The following is a 10669-nucleotide window of genomic DNA, read 5'->3' on the forward strand; positions in this document are numbered from 1 at the left end:
TCGAGAACTGCTGACAGGGTGGATTCGGTTTGCAGATGGGGTGTGGGGGGGTGCGAGTTCGTCTTAAAGTTCCAGGAGACCAACCTGAAGTCCAGAGAGGAGTAGGGTTGGGGAATCCCGAAGGACCTGGGCGGGAGGAACTGCAGCCTCAGGACGCATTGGGTCCAAAACTGCTGGCCGGCTAAATCCAGTTTGCAGGTGGGGTGTGGTGGGGTGTGAGTTTATCTTAAAGTCCCACGAGACCAACCTGAAGTCCAGAGAGGAACAGGGGTTGGAATGAGTGGAGGACCTGGGTAAAAGCGCCTTTAGCCACAGAATGCCTGTTGCCCGGAAATGCTGGCTGGCTGGATCTGGTTTACATGTAGGGTGTGGGCACGTGCGAGTTCCTCTTAAATTCCCTCAAGACCAACCTGAAGTCCAGAGAGGAGCAGGAGTGGGGATGCCAGGAGTACCCGGGTCGGAAGGCCTGCAGCCTAAGGGCACCTGGTGTCCAGAACAGCTGGTCAGTTGGGTCTGGTTTGTAGGTGGGGGTGTGGTGTGCTGCGAGATCGTCTTAAAGTCACAGGAGACCAACCTGAATTTACGAGAGGAGCAGGTGTTGTAAATCGTGAAGGACCCGGGTGAAAGGGACTACAGCCGCATTCTGCCTGTTGTCCAGAACTGCTGACCAGCTGGATCCGGTTTGAAGTTGGGGTGTTAATGGGTGCGAGTTCATCTGAAAGTCCTAGAGAATAGGAGGGGTGGGAATGTGCCAAGGACCCGGGCAGGAGGGCCTGCAGACACAGGACGCCTGGTGTCTGGAACTGCTGGTCGGCTGGATTCAGTTTGCAGGTGGGTTGTGGGGGGGTTCGAGTTTGTCTTAAAGTCCCACCAGGCCAACCTTATATCCAGAGAACAGCAGGTGTGGGGATGCCAGGAGGACCTGGGTGGGAGGGCCTTCTGCTGCAGGCCACATGGCGTCCAGAACTGCTGGCCGGCTGGATTCGGTTTGCAGATGGAGTGTTGGGGGATGTGAGTTCATCTAAAAGTCCCATGAGACCAACCTGAAGCCTAGAGAGAACAGGGGTGGATAATTATGAAGGACCTGGCCAGGAGGGATTGTAGCCGCAGTCCACCTGGTGTCCGGAACTGCTGGCCGGCTGGATCCGGTTTGCAGGTGGTGTGTGTGGGTGTATGAGTTTATCTTAAAGGACCATGAGAGCAACCTGAAGTCCTGGGAGGAGCAGGGGTAGGGATACTCAAAGGTCTGGGGCAGGAGGGCCTACTGCTGCAGGCCGCCTGCTGTCTGGAACTGCTGGTGGGCTGGATCCAGTTTGCAGGTGGGGTGTGGGGTGGTGCGAGTTTATCTTAAAGGCACATGAGACCAACCTGAAGTCCAGAGAGGAGCAGGGGTGGGGAATCTCAAAGGACCCAGGAGGTAGGGACAGCAGCTGCAGGCTGCCTGGTGTTCGAAACTGCTGGCCAGATGAATCCAGTTTGCAGGTGGGGTGTAAGAGGCGTGCAAGTTCCTCTTAATGTCCCAGGAGATCAACCTGAAGTCAAGAGAGGAATAGGGGTGGGGATGCGCAGATGACCCGGGTGAAAGGACCTGCAGCCGCAGGCCACCTGGTGTCCAGAACTGCTGGCTGGCTTGATTCAGTTTACTGGTGGGGTGTGAGTGGGTGTGAGTTTGTCTTAAAGTCCCTCGAGACCAACCTGAATTCCAGAAAGGAGCACGTTGGGGATGCACAAAGGACCCGGGCGGGAACGCCTGCAGCTGTACGCCTCATGATGTCCACAACTGCTGGCCAGCTGGATCTGGTTTGCAGGTGGGGTATGGGGGGTGTGAGTTGATATTAAAGTCCCAGGAAACCAACCTGAAGTCCAGAGAGGAGCAGGGGTGAGGATGCATGGAAGAACCGGGCCAGAGGGCCTGTAGCCGCAGGCCGTCAGTTGTCCGGAACTGCTTGTCGGCTGGATCCGGTATACAGATGGGGTGTGTGTGGGTGTGAGTTCATCTTAATGTCCTACCAAACCAACCTTACGTCCAGAGAACAGTATGGGTGGGGATGCCAGGAGGACCCAGGTGGGAGGGCCTGTAGCTGCAGGCCGCATGGTGTCCAGAACTGCTGGCCGGCTGGATTCGGTTTGCAGGTGGGATGTTGGGGGGTGCAAGTTCATCTTAAAGTCCCATGAGACCAACCTGAAGCCCAGAGAGTGCAGGGGTGGGTAAACATGAAGGACCTGGGCAGGAGGGATTGTAGCCGCAGTCTGCCTGGTGTCTGAAACTGCTGGCCAGCTGGATCCGGTTTGCAGGTGGGGTGTGTGGGTGTGCGAGTTTGTCTAAAAGTCCCACAAGACCAACCTGAAGTCCAGAGAGGAACTGGGGTGAGGATGTGCGGATGACCCAGATGGAAGTGCCTATAGCCGCAGGCTGCCTGGTGTCCAGAACTGCTTGCCGGCTGGATTCGGCATGCAGATAGTGTGTGTGGGGGTGTGAGTTTGTCTTAAAGTCTCATGAGACCAACCTGAAGTCCAGAGAAGAGCTGGGGTGGGGATGTGCAAAGGACTGGGGATGGAGGGCCTGCAACTGCAGGCAGCCTGGTGTCAGGAATTGCTGGCCAGCTGGATCAGGTTTGCAGGTGGGGTGTGGTGTGGGGAGCCAAGAAGGAGACTTGAGGAACATATAGGATGTGACCACTAGATGGAGACCAAGGTTTTTTTTCTGGACCTAATCTTGGATGTCTGAATTGTTATGTGCAGAATGTTCCAAATATTGTTACAACAACCTGATAAACTCAGCAAGGACTTTTGAGTCCCACGTTAAGGAAGCCAAATGTTTCTGTATAAAACACAGCAATAAACTTAACTTGTGGCTGACCAGTATTGACTGGCAGTCCTTCCATTTCTATCCTGTCGTCTTGTCTTTAATCCTTGGCCCCAACCCAGGAACTGTTCGCTGTTGGTGGGTCTGACAGAGTGGCACCCAAACAGGGACCTGAGTACTGGGGATACCAGTGAAGGACACCGCAAAGAGTAAATGGAGAATGCATTCGTTTTAAAAGTGGAAGTGTTGTGGTATTACGGGAGTAATTATGGGGCAGGGCAATAGTCGCCAGCTCTTTGTACATATGCTTAAAGAAATGCTAAGTGTACGAGACTTGCTGGTAGGGCACCAACAGCTTTCAAAATTTTTTAGAATTTATTGAAGAAGTTTGCCCTTGGTTCCCTGAGGAAGGTACAGTTCACATACATACCTGGAAAAAGGTGGGGCAGAAGCTCCAAGATTATTACAATGCCCATGGCCCAGAAAAGGTGCCTGTGGATGCTTTCAGTTTATGGGCTTTAATTAGAGATGTTCTGGATTTTCGCCATGAGCAAGAGAGGATTCTTTCTGCCACAGATAAAGACTCTTCCCTGGCTGTTGGAATTTCTCCCTCTGTTCCTCCCTTGCAGGAGAGGTTAATAGGAGATTTACCTCCACCCTCAGAGATGGAGGATGAGCAACTCTCCCCAGAGGAATTGGAAAAAACTGAACAAGACACAGCTCAGTACGATGTTGCAAGACACCCTGTTGTAGCTGTTACCCAGGAAAAGACATCTGTACCTGTCTCAACTGAATTATCACAGTCACAAGTAGAAATGAGGCAAATCTTTGATAAAATTCAACAGCTTTATCTAAAAACTAATAAATATCAGGCTACCTGTACTAGTAAGGTTCATCTCCCCACTCCAACTATGCTTTCAGGATTGGACCCGTTGCCCACCTCACCCTCCCCCTGCCCCAGGTGTTTCCTAAAGATCCCCCTTTAGTAGAAATGGCTCAAAAAGATTTAGCCTCCTTATTCCCTCTTCAATTATCTTTACAACATGCTCTTAAGGAAGGAAAAGATGTCAGAGTTTTTTTTTCCTTGTATCCCGTTATAGAGCAGAGAGATCAATGAGGAAATTTGGTGCAAGTTCATACACCCATTCCATTTAAGCAATTGCAAGAATTGAAAATGGCTTGTGCTCAGTATGGTCCAACTTTTCCATTCATGCAAGCAATGTTGGAAGCCATGGCTACTGATGTTCTTCCTCCTGGGGACTGGAAAGGTATAGCTAAAGCCTGCCTCTCATGTGGGGATTATTTGTTATGGAAAACTGAATTTACAGAACATTTCCAGGCTACTGCAGAGTTAAATTGTACTCAAAATATCCCCATTACTTTTGAAATGTTGGCCAGAAAGGGACAATATGTGGATGTTAATCAACAGCTTAATTTTAACATAGCTGTGTATGCACAGGTAAGCGCCGTGGCTAGGAGAGAATGGAATAAACTACCCTCTGTCAGAAAACAGGGGACTTATCTAAGATAAGACAAGGACCAGATGAGCCTTTTCAGGATTTTGTAGCCCGTTTACTACAAACTGCAGGAAGACTGTTAGGGAAAAGTGAAGCAGGACTTTTGTTGGTTAAAAAAAACTTGCTTATGAAAATGCTGATTCAGCCTGCCAAACAGTTATCCGTCCTTTTAGAAAGAAAGGTGGCTTCTTAATACAGAAATAATTGTGGCAGCTGAGCAGTTAGTACAGGAACAACTTGCTTTAGGACATATAACTGAATCTACTTTTCCATGGAATTCACCCATCTTTGTAATAAAAAAGAAATCAGGAAAATGGAGGCTCTTATAAGACCTCCGAAAGGTCAATGAGACGAAATCATGGGGGCTTTGCAACCAGGTTTACCTAAGCTATGTGCCATTCCTAGAGATACCTTTAAAATTATAATTGATCTTAAAGATTGTTTTTATACTATTCTTCTTCACCCTGATGATTGTAAACAATTTGCTTTTAGCATTCCTCAGACTAACTTCAAAGAACCTATATGCAATGATATTGCCACAAGGGATGGCCAATAGTTCTACTTTATGTCAAAAATTTGTTGCAGCTGCATTAGATAAGGTACAGAAAGCTGCCCCTGAAACATATATCATTCTTTATATGGGTATTTTGATTGCCAACCATAACAAGGGTGCTGTACTTTCAGTATATGCACAAGTACAAAAGGCTTTAGAAGAAAGAGGTTTACACATAACCACAGAAAAGCTTCAATAGATTTCACCTTATCAGTATCTGGGTTACACCCTCTACCCTTGAGTCACTGTCCCCCCAAAAATTCATATTAAAAAAGATGATCTCTGCACTCTAAATGATGTTCAAAAACTGTTAGGAGATATTAATTGGCTTCATCCCCAATTAGGCCTTACCACCCATGATTTGAAACCTCTTTTTGATTGTTTAAAAGGTGACCCAGACACTACCTCCCCTAGACAGCTGTCTCCTGAACCACTAGTTGCTCTGTACAAAATAGAATGTGCTATTCAGACACAGCAAGTTGAATATCTCAGTTATGCCTGGCCTTGGACTGGCTATGTCCTTCATACTAAGCATTCTCCCCAGCTGTTCTTTGGGAGGATGGCCCCCTGCTTTGGGTACATCTGCCTGTGTCTCCTGCCAGAGATTTAACCCCATATTATGATGCAGTTGCTTCTCTTCTTTTCCTACTTAGACAAGAATCTAAAAGATATTTTGGTCGAGAGCCACAATATCTTGGAATCCTTTATACTGCCCAACAATTGGACTGGCTCCTTCAGACTTGTGACTCATGGGCACTTGCTTTGGCACATTTTACAGGACAAATTGACCATCATCTTCCTAACCATTGTTTGCTCCACTTTGCACAGTAACATGCTTTTATATTTCCCTCAATTTTGCAAACAACTCCCATAAAAAATGCACTTGTTGTTTTCACTGACATTTCATTTGGACGTGCCACCTATGTAATTGATAATCACACTATCTTTCTTCATTTTCCCCCTCACCTCAGCACAAGTGGTGGAATTACAAGTGATCATAACTGTATTTCGACTCTTTCCTCAGACATTTTCAATTTATATACTGACAGTCATTGTATTTTTCAAGTTGCCAAGTCCCTTGAGACTGTTGCCATTCTTGATCTCACATTATCAGCTACACAACATCTTCTTTCCAACCTACAACAATGTATTTGACAAAGAACTCTTCCTTGTTTCATTGGACATCTTTGAGCACACACCAATTTACCAGGTCCACTTTCTAGGGGCAATGCCCTCGCCGACAGAGGCACCCACTTATTCACACTCACTCTCTTACAACAAGCTGAACAGGCTCATGCATTACATCATCAAAATAGTGCCAGTTTATGAATACAATTTGGCATTTCTCAGGAAGCCGCTAGACAAATAGTTAAAAGTTGTTCTACCTGCCCAGAATTCCTTCCTGTTCCTCATTATGGGTTAAACCCTCGAGGCCCTCTTCCAAATTATTTGTGGAAAATGGATATTACTCATTATCCTGAATTTGGTAAGTTAAAATATATTTGTGTGTCAATAGATACTTTCTCTGGATTTATTTTTGCTTCAGCTCGTACTAGAAAAGCTACAAAACATGTGGCCCATTGCCTGGAGGCCTTCTCTGTTTTGAGATTGCCTCGATGCATTAAAACTGATGATGGCAGTGGATATACTAGTAATGGCTTTGCCTGCTTCTGTGCCCAATTTTGTAGTTCCCACAAAACTGGCATTTCTTATAATCCCCAAGGTCAAGGTATTGTAGAAAGAGCTCATGGTACTTTAAAAGCTGCTTTACATAAAATTAAAAAGGGTGAGTTGTATCCTCTGACACCATGTAATTATTTAAAACATGCCTTATTCATACTTAATTTCTTAAGTGTGGATAAACAAAGATCTAGTGCAGCTCAACAATTTTGGCATTCCAAAACACAATCTCATTATACCATAGTTATTTGGAAAGATCCTTTAATGGGATTATGGAATGGGCCTGACCCTGTGTTGATATGGGGTTGAGAACATGTCTGTGTTTTTTCGCAGGACAATGATGGAGCTCACTGGCTTCCAGAATGCTTGGTGCGGTTTATGGACACCCCAAAAGACCAGGAGGATGCTGTGTCTATGAATCTGCCTGAAGATGATGACACTCATTGAAGCAGAAATCTACTGGGCATATGGACTAACAAATTTAATGTCAACTGTTCTAATTGTACACTTTCTAATTGTATTAGCAATGGAACCTCTTCTGTTTTTGTAGTAGAACAACCTTCATTTGTTATGCTTCCTATAAATGTATCTGAAGAATGGTATGAGGAAAAGGGATTGCAAGTTTTGTGAGAATTAGAACGTGCCCTAGCACATCACAAGCAGGGGGTAGAACTCATAATAACAGGAATTATTGCATTTATATCCATTTTGGTGACTGCAGTCACCTCTGCCATAGCTTTAACACAGACAGTACAAACAGCTTGTTTTGTAGATAATGTATCCAAAAATATTTCCATAGCTTTACATACTCAAGAAACTATTGATGAAAAAAACAACAAAATTGGATGCCCTTTATGATACTGTTGTACATCTGGGAAACTGGGTAGATGGGTTACATGTGCGTTCTTCTGTTCAATGTAACACGTTGTATCAATGGATTTGTGTCACCCCTAAAATCTATAATGAAAGCCAACATGATTGGGAAAAGGTTAAAAAACATTAACAAGGTGTCTGGCATAGGGCCAATTAAACAATGGACATTCTTACTCTCCATCGAGAGATCTTAGCGATAAAGAAGCCACGTTCTTCTCCCTTTAATGTAGCACAAGAGGCAAATAAGTTGCTGCAACAACTCTATGGTCTCCTACCACACTGGACCTCTTGGCAACAGTGGTTAATGCCTACCGTTATGGCAGCAGGTATGGGTCTTCTGTTGCTGTGTTGTGCCCCCTGCCTTGTGCAAATAATTGGACGCTTCTCTCTTGGAGTTCACTCTAAAATCCATCAGTTAAAACTTCAAGCCAAGGCATTAGATGCAGAGTTTGGTAGTCAGTGACAGGTAAGATTCTTGGGATGTTTCTCAACCCAAGACAGGGGGTGCATACAAATATGCATTACCTGATGATGGGTAAGAGAAAACGTTACCAGGGACAACCTAAGACATGCACAGCTTACTGCCTGTCAGAAGTGGCAGATTTTTTAATAAACAAAAAAGGGGGACATGTGGGGATACAAGAAGGAGACTTGAGGAACATGACCACTAGATGGAGACCAAGGTTAGTCTCTGGACCTAAACTTGGGTGTCTAAATTGTTATATGCAGAATGTTCCAAGTATTGTTACAACAACCTGATAAACTCAGCAAGGACTTTTGAGTCCCACGTTAAGGGAGCCAAATGTTTCTGTATAAAACACAGCAATAAACTTAATTCACAGCTAACCAGTATTGAATGGCAGTCCTCCCATTTCTATCTTGTCTTCTTTTCTTTAATCCTTACCCCCCAACTCAGGAACTGTTCACCTTTGGTGGGTCTGACAGTGTGGAAGGGTGTGAGTTCATCTTAAAGTCCCACGAGACCAACCTTAAGTCCACAGAGGAGGAGGAGTGGGGATGGCAGGGGTACCCGTGCAGGAGGTCCTGTAGCCGCAGGCCTCATGGTTTCCACAACAGCTGGCCAGCTGGATCTGGTTTGCAGGTGGGGTGTCGTGGGGTGTGAGTTCATCTTAAAGTACCACTAGACCAACCTGAAGTCCAGAGAGGAGCAGGAGTGGGAATGCACGAAGGTCCGGGGTGGGAGGGCCTGCAGTCACAGGCCACCTGGTGTCCAAAACTGCTGGCCAGCTGGATCAGGTATGCAGATGGGGTGTGGGGAGGTGCGTGTTCATCTTAAAGTCCTAGGAGACCACCCTGAAGTCCATAGAGGAGCAGGGGTGGGGATGTGCAAAGGACCAGGGTGGGAGGGCCTGAAGCTGCAGACAGCCTTGTGTCCAGAACTGCTGGCCAGCTATATCCAGTTTGCAGGTCAGGTAGGTGGATGTGTGAGTTCGTCTTAATGTCCCATGAGAACAACCTTAAATCCAGAGAGGAGGAGGAGGAGTGGGGATGCCAGGAGGACCTAGGCAGGAGGGTCTGCAGCCACAGGCCTTCTGGTATTTAAAACTGCTATCTGGCTGCATCCGGTTTGCAGGTGGGGTGTGTGGGGGGTGCGAGTTAGTCTTAAAGTCCCACGAGACCAACCTAGAGTCCAGAGAGGACCAGGAGTGGGGATGTGCAAAGGATGCGGGCTGGAGGGCAGGCAGCCACAGGCTGGCCGGGGGTGCCTGGTGTTCGGAATTGTTTGCCGTCTGGATCTGGTTTGCAGGTGGGGTGTGAGGTGGTGTGAGTTCATCTTAAAGTCCAATGAGACCAACCTGAAGTCCAGAGAGGAGTAGGGCTGGGGATGCATGGAGGACCTGGGCGGGAGGGCTTGCAGTCGCAGGCTGCCTGTTGTCCAGAACAGCTTGTTGGCTGGATCCAGTTTACAGGTGGGGTGTGGTGGGGTACGAGTTCCTCTAAAAGTCCAAGGAGACCAACCTGAATTCCAGAGAGGAGCTGGGGTGGGGAATTGGAAAGGACCCAGGCGGAAGGGTCTGCAGCCACAGGCTGCATGGTGTCCAGAACTGCTGGCCAGCTGGATCTGGTTTGCAGGTGGGGTGTGGTGGGGTGAGAGTTCATCTTAAAGTCCAACGAGACCAACCTGAAGTCCAGAGAGGAACTGGGGTTGGAATGTGTGGAGGACCCGGATAAAAGGGCCTGAAGACGAAGGCTACCTGGTGTCCGGAAATGCTGGTTGGCTGGATCCGGTTTACATGTGGGGTGTGGGCGGGTGTGAGTTCCTCCTAAATTCTCTTGAGACCAACTTGAATTCCAGAAAGGAGCAGGGGAAGAGATGCGTGATGGAACCTGGTGGAAGGCCTGCAGCCTCAGGCCTCCTGGTGTTTGGAACCGCTGGCTGGCTGGATCCAGTTTGCAGGTAGGGTGTGTGTGTGGGGGGGGTGCGAGTTTGTCTTAAAGTCCCATGAGACCAACCTGAAGTCCAGAGAGGAGCAGGAGTGGAGCCGCAGGCCTCCTCGTGTCCAGAACTTTTCCATTTAGCAGAAACATGAATATTTTCCCTTTCTTAAAGAAAGAATTCTTTTTTGGGGCAGAAAGACCTCATAACTCACAAAGCACAAAGTTCACAGATGGCAGACCAAAATTTCTTCAGCAAATTAATAGGAATAATACGAGGGCAGCCCCTTTCCTGCCAAACCTAAGGAGCAGGGGAAGAGATGCGTGATGGACCCTGGTGGAAGGCCTGCAGCCTCAGGCCTCCTGGTGTTTGGAACCGCTGGCTGGCTGGATCCAGTTTGCAGGTAGGGTGTGTGTGTGGGGGGGGTGCGAGTTTGTCTTAAAGTCCCATGAGACCAACCTGAAGTCAAGAGGAGCAGGGGTTGGGGATGTGCGAATTACCCAGGCTGAGGCCTTGCAGCCTCAGGCCACCTGTTGTCTGGAACTGCTTGTGCTCTAGATCCAGTATACAGGTTGGGTATGTGCAGGTGTGAGTTCATCTTAATGTCCCATGAGACCAACCTTATGTCCAGTGAAGAGCAGGGGTGGGAATTCCAGGAGGACCCGGGCGAGAGGGCTTGCAGCTGCAGGCTGCGTGGTGTCAAAAACTGCTGGCCGCCTGGGCTCGGTTTGCAGGTGTGGTGTGTGTGTGGGGGGGGAGGGGGGCTGTGAGTTCATCTTAAAGTCCCATGAGACCAACCTGAAGCCTAGAGAGAACAGGGGTGGGGAAAAATGAAGAACCTG

The sequence above is a fragment of the Tupaia chinensis genome, unplaced genomic scaffold (genome assembly GCF_000334495.1).
Source record: "Tupaia chinensis unplaced genomic scaffold, TupChi_1.0 Scaffold143798_1, whole genome shotgun sequence".
NCBI lineage: Eukaryota > Metazoa > Chordata > Mammalia > Scandentia > Tupaiidae > Tupaia > Tupaia belangeri.